Genomic DNA, 8,689 nt, shown 5'->3' on the forward strand with positions numbered 1-8,689 from the left:
GACATCGGCTTGTCTCCCCCACTGGCTGTGCTCCACTGTAGACAACACCATTGCTTGCCCTCCACTGTAGATACCTAAGAGTAGGGAGTTCCACGCCCCGGGCCTCACACTGTGCCTGAGGGGCAAGCACTGAAGGGTTCATTTGTGTCAGCTTGATGGCTATGGGCTGTCTGAATAGCTGGTCAGATCTGCTTCTGTCTTGGCTCTCCCCAATGTGTGTGTATGGAACCACCCAATCACTGAGAGCCTGGACTGGACAGAGGATGCCATCTGTCTGTCCTTGAGCTGGGACATCTATCATCGCCTGCCATCTGACACCCTGGCCCTTTGGACTCAGGTACTTACCCAGCAGCTCCAGGTCCTCGGGGCTTCAGCCTTAAACTGGGAGTCTCAGCATTGGTACCCTGAGCTCTTGGCTTTCAGACTCAGACAAAACCACACCACAAGCTTGCAGAAGGCCATGAGAGCATTCAGCATCCATAGTCATGCTAGCCAGTTCCCATGACATTGCTTCTAATCACATCCACATGCATACCTGTTCCTGATCCTGATCCTGCACCTGTTCCTGCACCTGCTCCTGCACCTGCTCCTGCACCTGTTCCTGCACTTATACCTGCTCCTACACCTGCACCTGCTCCTGTACCTGCTCCGCTCCTGCATCTACACCTGTTCCTGCACCTGTTCCTGCTCCTGTACCTGCTCCTGCACCTACACCTGCACCTATACCTGCTTCTCCACTTGTATCCTCACCTGCTCCTGCTCCTGCCTCTGATTCTGCATCTATATCTGCTTCTGTGCCCACACCTGACTCTCTCTCTCCCATTGACTCAGTTTCTTGGGTGGGGAATCCCCACTATGTGCACCCATTGGGGATGGTTTAGTCGTGGAGAAACATCTGTGAACGCGATACCAGAAAGACTGGTGCCTCATCCTGAGCCCCTTCCACACTTCGTCCCTTCATCTGCCAAAGGCAAAACTGAAGTGGCGGACCCCTGGGACCCGAGATTATGGACACTTATAACTAATGCCAAACAAACAAGATAAAATTCTGTGTAATTACTCCTGCAGTCATTTCCTCGCATCCATAATTGACCTGTGCATTCTTTAATCTTTAATGCTCTTGAAATTCAGCCCCGGGGAGCCATCCTGTTATTGATGTTTGTCATGGCCAGGGCTCTAGAGGCAGTGGGCTTTGGTGAAGATGTCATCAAAGAAATAGGCCCTTTATGGAGGCATGGCTTTCACGTGTCTGCAGGGGGTGGGGGGTGCTCTGAAAGGGTTGAACTGCCTGCATTTGCTGGGTCAGGATGACAGTGGTGGTGATCGGTCATAGTGATGGTGTTGACGACCGTGGTGGTGGTGGTGGTGATGATGATGGTGGTGATGATGGTTATGATGGTGATGATGGTTATGATGGTGATGATGGTTATGATGGTGATGATGGTTATGATGATGGTTATGGTTATGGTGATGATGATGGTGATGATGGTTATGGTGGTGATGATGGTTATGGTATGGTGATGATGATGGTGATGGTATGGTGATGATGATGGTGATGGTGGTTGTCGTGACAATGGTGGTGACAGTGATAATAAAGGTGGTGACAGGAATAAGAATTACAGATTTATCATCTTGATTAGAGAAATCACTGAGGCGGGTATGACGGTGAGCCTCTCTTGCTGAGAAACTATGGCTCAGCGGGTCCTATAACTGCAGGAAGATGCATTCAAGTTTGTCCTCAGACTCACGGGAGTCCCAGACCCCAGTCCTCCTGACTTCCCTCCCTCTACCCTGGCTGCTGCATCCCCAGAGCTCTCCAGGGACAGAGTCCTTTCCCTTCTGTGCTTCGCAGACTGTCTGGCTGCTTCATCCCATCCTGTGCTGTAAAGCTGTGTGGGGCTGGTGTCCCTTTTAGCTTCCTTCCAGGCAGGTTATAGCAAAGGGCTTGAGGAGAGCACTCCCATTTCCACCCCCCATACTTCCTAAAGGTCAACGTGGGCAGGCTCTGCTACCATTGGAGGAGGTGGCCCTGCTTGGATCACGAACCATGTTGGGGTATCACGTCCTTTGGCTTTGGTCACCTGTAAGGACAGTCAGTGCCCTTGACCTCTGCACCGTCTCAGAGATCCACCAGACTCTGCCTCCACAGCACTGGGGTCTGGAACGCAGATTCTCACACCTGCGCAGCGAGCGCCTTACAGACCTTGGACTCCCGCTCTCAGGCTGTCATCTACCATGGATCATCACAACCCCCTGCCCCGTGGAACTGAGCCACCCCCTCCCCCAGCATTCAACTCAAGTTCTCCATTTGTGACCCCTGCTCCTCTAGCACCATCTCCAGCCTGGGAACCCAGGCTTGGCCTCCTCCCTGGAGGGAGGGCCTCGGGACCTGGCTTCTATTCCTGGTGGGTCACATTATGGTTTTCCTGATGGCACACGCCCTGTTCATGGCTCTCGGATGGCAGCATCTCCACTGCCCATCACCATGGCTTTCCCAGGATTTTTCCTCAGCTGCAGCCCACGGCTGGGTGGAGTCTGTGCTCAGACAGAGCTCGTTTAATGAATTAGCTGCATAAATTAATTTGGGGTTCATTTTCCCAGGCCTCTTGCTTGGGTAGGGAAGCCGCCTCCTTGACCCGTAGGGTGAGGCCCCTCGAGGTGGGACAGGACAGGCACATTAAGCCCTGCCTGGATTCCATTAAGTCGCTGGGCGGGGAAGGGGGGCTGCGAATGAGGAGCAGCCCAGGGAGCTGCGCCTGTTTAAGGTTAAAAAACGAGAGAGGCAGGCTCTGCAGCTAATCGTTCTTGCCCATTAATCACAGCCGGCTGCTGCCGGGTCTCCGTAGAATGTGTTAATTTGGTAATTACTGAGGAGGGGGAGGCTGCTTGAACCTTTGGCCTTCACCACCATTATTTTTTTTAACTGAAATATGAAATCCAGACAGAAGAGCAGGGAGGTGGGTAGATTTAAGCTAGGTAAAGCCCAGCTGTCCACAGTTCCTGCTTCTTCTAAGTCGTCCCAATCTCTCCCCCACCACCCCACCCCACCAGTGATGTCCCCACTGCCTCTGGTTCCTGACCCAACAAAGGGACCCAGGAGCCACCCTTGTGGTTTGAGTTTGTGAACTCAACACAGGAGGGGTGCTCTCAACTGTTTTTGGGGGAGACGGGAACAGAGTCCACACTTGTAACAAATACCACAACAGCTCAGACTCTGAACCTCCTGGCTGGGGCACCCTGGAGTCCCATTTTCCTCCCACCCACTAACTGATGTCCCTGCTCCCATCTCCCTCCAACCCCCAGTCACAGCTCAAGTCCCACCCAAGTCATCCTGGGTGACTCTCAGGCTCCAGAGCAGTGTATGTGCCACTCCCCCAATCCCAACCTCCTCCTGGGTCTCTCAGATGTCTGAGAGTCAAAGCCATGAGGCCAAGTCATAGCTGGGACCGGGAATCTATCTCCTTCCTCAGCACATCCTACCTGCCCATGTTCTGTGGTGTCTGGGTGAGCACTTTGAATCCAAAGAGCCTCAAGTACTTCCTCCCTTCACCCAGGCTCTGTCCCTTTGGATACCCTTCCTCCCTTGGGGCATAGGTATCAGGACACATAGATCTTGCTAAGACCTCAAGAAGGCTGGTGATAGGGTTGGCTAAGTGTTTGACTGTGGTGCATGAGGCCTCGGGTTCAATCCCCAGCACGGAATAGAAGCCAGGTGTAGTAGCGCACGCCACTGCGGCTACATAGTAAGTTTGAGGCTGGCTTGAGATACAGACATAGGAACCTCGACCTACAGAACATAAGTTTGGGGTTGAGGAGATACGTGACTGAGTAGGTGGTTTCCTTGCTGTGGAAGCCGGAGGACACATGTAAAAAGACCATGTGTCTGTCACCTAGCACAGGGCAGAGGGGAGTGAGGGAGCCTGGGAGCTCACTGACCCAGCCACTTGATTAGCTATAAGCTCAGGGAGAGACCCTGTCTCGAAAAATAAGGTGGAGGGCTGGCGAGATGGCTCCTCAGGTAAAGGTGCTCGCTGACAAGCCTAAGGACCTGACTTCCATCCCTGAGAGCCACACAGTAAAGGGAAAGGTCACTTGTCCCCTGACCTCCACACATTCAGAGAGACATGCCTTCCCTGCCCTGAAAACACCTGAAAAAAAAAAAAAAGAAGAAGAAGAAGAAGAAAGAAATTAGTAAAATGTAGCAAATATTCCTCAAAAGACGAATATAACCCACCAGGAGTACAGGTAACGAGTGGTGGCTCACGCCTTTAATCCCAGCACTCGGGAGGCAGAAGGTGGATTGATCTCCTTGAGTTCAGGACCAGCCAGAACATCCAAGGCTACGCAGAGAAATCCTGTCTCAAAAACCAACCAAACAAAAACAGAAAGAAAGAATATTATGAAATAGAAGAGAAGAAGAGGCATCTGAGTCACAAGCATTTCTTCCTTACCAGCCTGAGTGACAGCAAGCATTTCTTACCAGCTTTGTAGAAGCAGCACAGGGGAATTTCCCCTGAAACTATTTGTTTGTTTATCTTTATTTTATGCACTCGACCTTATACCCTCCCTGTGCAGATAACAATGTCTGACACTTCCCTACAGTGATTTTGGATCTACTTAGCCCTTTTACTGGCTGTTTTGTACTCCATGACATCAGGGCCTCAACTCTCCACCCACAGCAATGGGTGCTTTGGTACCTGATGGTGCTTTGCCCTTGTGACGTCCCTGCAGCTGCCATGTTTGAGCAGACGTCTTCACTCTGCACATCCACAGATGGTTGCTAACAGCAGAACAGAGTTCCTTGCTGCTATGGGGGCCCTAGCACATGAAAGAGGTGGTAATAAATAGGAACAAAAGGCCCGTGAAGTGACAAGACAAACCTGTCATTTGCAGATGGCACTCTCCCACCTAAAATGTCCAGTAGAATCAGCTGACAATTGTTACAACTAACATAGAATTAGAGCAAGATGGCCAGGCAGAGGCTCCCCACTCAGAAAAGACCCACAATACCCGATGGCTCCTCCTCTCATTGGTCCTTTCTTCCTAGACTCCAGTCAGAACCAGTTAGGAAGCATATGGCGGGACATTTGAGTTCTGGTTCCCAAAGTCCCCTCCAGCAGTTGGTCTCAAACTTGAGGGAACATCAGAGTCCCCTAGATGGCCCCAACCAGTTTGCGAACCTTCACGCTCAGGTCTGCACACAGGAGGGGAACCAGCATCTTTTTTTTTTTTTTTCTATTCTTTTTTTTTCAGAGCTGGGAACCAAACCCAGGGCCTTGCGCTTGCTAGGCAAGCGCTCTACCACTGAGCCAAATCCCCAACCCCGGGAACCAGCATCTTAACCAAGCTTTCCGGGAGCGACAAGGACCTAAAGATGCACTCTGTTCATAAAGTCTGCAGTTTTGAGGAAGCAAGCCCCTCTCCCATCAAAGACTTTGCTGTTTTGGTAGTTGGAGGTGGGGGAATATTGCCATATTTTCTGGCTCTAATTTGCACTCTGCTGATTATGACTGAAGCTGACAGGATCCTCCATCCTCACCTTGACCTCTGTTTTTATGCCACAGGATGCAAAAGAGGTTAAGTGTGCGGCTAAGGGCTCACATCTCCAGGTGGCTCTGGTCCTCTCATTCGGTCCCACACACCCACCATGAAGAAAATGATCCAGTCTCTGCCTTGAGAGACGTCTTTTCCCAATCCAGCTCAGAGCCCAGTGCTCTAGCGTGCAGTACCAGCACCGGGTGTCCTCAGTCCCAGTATCTCCACCCTCTTTAGAAGCCCCTGTCCACAGCCCCTGGACATTTTCCTGCATCAGACGGAGTTTTCAGTGGAAAGGACGAAGAATGGATCCAGAAGCCCTGACCACACATTCTCACTGAAGACTCAAAGCCACCCTGGACCCTCAGCCAAGGTTTTATTGTCTATTTAAAATAAGGGGCTAGCACTCAGGAGATGGGAAGATGGCTCAAGGACACTAGAAAGCCACCCAGGGTAAGAGAGGTGCTTGTATGGGGGGACGGTTGTCTTCCCGCCATTCAGATCCCGCGGCTTCAGCAACGCGTTCTGGAGTGCTGGTTAGTGAAGGCGCAGAGGCTAGGCAACAGGGCGCTCTGTTTCAGTCCACCGTCTCCCTCCAGACAAACGCTGCTGGGATTACTCTGCATTTCCAGGTCCACCAGAGCTGCAGCAATAGAAGCACTTATGTAAATGCGTGGTGGAAAGAAAACCAGGCGAGGACCTACAGACCCGTAAGACCCCGGAGCTCTAGTACTCCATTCTTGTACACGTTCTGAAAAGAGGCAGTCGTTTTGAACCAACAAGCTTCTTTTTAGGGAACTTTGTCTCTGCCTGAGGTTAGAACCTGTTTATGCACACAGACTTATAGGATGTGATGGCAGGTCAGCCTTGGTGGCCATGAGCATAGTCCATGAGAGGAGATGGAAGCTTGTCCAGGCATCCTTTGTACCAATGTCTTTCCATCCATCCATTCATCCACCCACCCATCCACTCATCCATCCAACTTTCTATCCATCCATCCAACCAACCACCCATTCACCTATCTATCCATCTACCCATCCACCCATCTATCCACCCACCCATCCATCCATCCGTCCATCCACCAACCATCCTTCTACCCATGTATCCATCTATCCCTCTATTCATACATCTATCCCCTCCATATCTATCACTCTCCCCTCCATTCGTCCATCCAACCTTTATATATCCGTCCATCTATCCCTCTACCCATCTACCCATCCACCCACCCACCCATCCATCCATCCCTCCATTCATCCTCCTTTCTACCCACCCATCCATCCTCTGACTCACTTACCCATCTATCCACCCCCATGTACTCATCTTCTCATCCTCCCTGTTTATCCTTCCTTCATCTGCCCGCCCACCTATCCACTCCTTTATCTACCTGTCTCTCCATCCCTCTAGTCATTGATTGCCTGCCCATCTATCCCTACCTCTACCCATTCTCTGAGTCCTCTCCTCTGCCTGGGACACAGTAACTAAGCAGAGGAAGGCATGGACAGAGAGTAGGCAACCATGGGGAGCCCAGGTGAGAAGCTCAGTGTGGGCTGCCATAGTTACATGCCTGTGTTACAGGCAGAGCATCCTGCCCGGGAGAAACCTGGGCTCTAGATCCCCAGAGTCTGTTAGGATCTCCGAACTGCTTAGTGGCTTTTGCAGTCATAAGCAGAGAGTCCTGTCAGGGAGCTCAGGGTCCTGAGGTACCGGATGGCTGACCGAGCAGCTCTTGATCTAAGGTCTGGTATTTCCACGGTGTCCTACCCCAGACTTCCCAGACTCTGGTTGAGCAATTATATACCCATTTTGTAAACAAGGAAACTGAGGCTCGATGTACATGAATCATCCCCAAGCCCACTCAGCCCCCAGAACTGTATTTGAGCTTGCAGAATTCTGAGCTGTATTTATCTCATCCTCGCCAGACTCCCCTCCAAAGAGAGGCAAGGCTTTCCCTATTGGAGCCCTGACTCTGTCACTACAGCCCTAAGGTGCAGAGGCAGGATCGGGATGCATCAAGCGCCTGCCCCACCCTGTTCCCTTGAGGCCTGGCCACTGGGATGGAAAGCCGGAGGCAGCCACGCCCCACCAGGCTGAAGGCTCAGAGAAGCGCGAAGCCTCTTCACTGCCCCCATTTAGTGTTTTGCGCTGCCGCCCGTTTTGTTTGTAGAGTTTGATGAGATGTTTACTTAGGCTCACTGTCCCTGTTAAATCGTCTCCGTCCATTTTAAAGCCTAACTTAAATCTCTACCTTTAAGAAACCCATAAGCTCTTCCACATGAGGGCAGGATGGGGAGACAGACTCGGTGGGTTTGGTCCACATTTGTATCCAGTGTGTGTGTGTGTGTGTGTGTGTGTGTGTGTGTGTGTGTGTGTGTGTGTCTTGTCTTTGCTCCCCACGGTGCCTGTCTAAATTAGGAGTTACTGCTAAGAGCTTCCCCGAGCTTGTGAGGCATCTCGTCTACATGCTTTCAGTTGGGAAAAGAATTTGTTCTAAAGGAGAAAAGGCATAGCAGGCAGAGGAAGAAGCCAGGTGAAGCAGCCAGCGGTTAGAGGCTGGAGGCTAGAGCCAGCCACCACAGGAGGCCAAGGATGGATTCTGAGGCCAAACAGGTTCCAAGGCCGCCCACACCCCGCCCCCGCCCCTGGACTCTCCTCTCTGCTGTCCCCCAGTCAGGCACCGCGAGCTGATTCCTGCCTTCTCTGCACTTTCCTAATAGCAGCAATTCCTTGTCCCTTCTTTACCTCCCTGGCTGCTCCAGCCTCTCCGGTGTCCCTAGTGCTCCAGATCCAGCACTCCCCGGGCTTGAGGCTTTTGCTCCCCCACCCACAGGGCAGGACCCTCTAGGTGAAGCCCCTCCCACCCCTGCTAGCTCCTCCCCTTCACAAACGTCTCTCTCTAGTAAGGTTCTTGCCCTCTGGCATCTGTTTTGTTTTGTTTTGTTGTTTTTAAAGCCCTGCCCATGGGGGTTGGGGATTTAGCTCAGTGGTAGAGTGCTTGCCTAGCAATCGCTAGGCCCTGGATTCGGTCCCCAGCTCCGAAAAAAGAAAAAAAAAGAGGGGGAAAAGAAAAAAAAAAAAAAGAAGCCCTGCCCCTAGAACCCTCCTGGTGGTTCAAAATTAAACACTTCCCCGCTGACTCCCTTATGAACCTTGTCCT

The 8,689-nt window shown here is 51.7% G+C and overlaps 1 long non-coding RNA gene across 1 annotated transcript; it reads right to left on the reverse strand.

Moving 5' to 3' along the window:
* Nucleotides 1-5,896: 5,896 nt before the first annotated feature.
* Nucleotides 5,897-8,362, reverse strand: LOC148003195 (uncharacterized). Its single transcript, XR_015632417.1, has 2 exons — nt 8,275-8,362; nt 5,897-6,178 (listed from the first exon to the last, which is right to left on the reverse strand). It is a non-coding gene; the product is annotated as an uncharacterized LOC148003195 (long non-coding RNA).
* Between the last annotated feature and the right edge of the window lie 327 nt (nt 8,363-8,689).

This window comes from Rattus norvegicus, chromosome 10 (genome assembly GCF_021556685.1).
Source record: "Rattus norvegicus strain SHRSP/BbbUtx chromosome 10, alternate assembly SHRSP_T2T, whole genome shotgun sequence".
Lineage (NCBI taxonomy): Eukaryota > Metazoa > Chordata > Mammalia > Rodentia > Muridae > Rattus > Rattus norvegicus.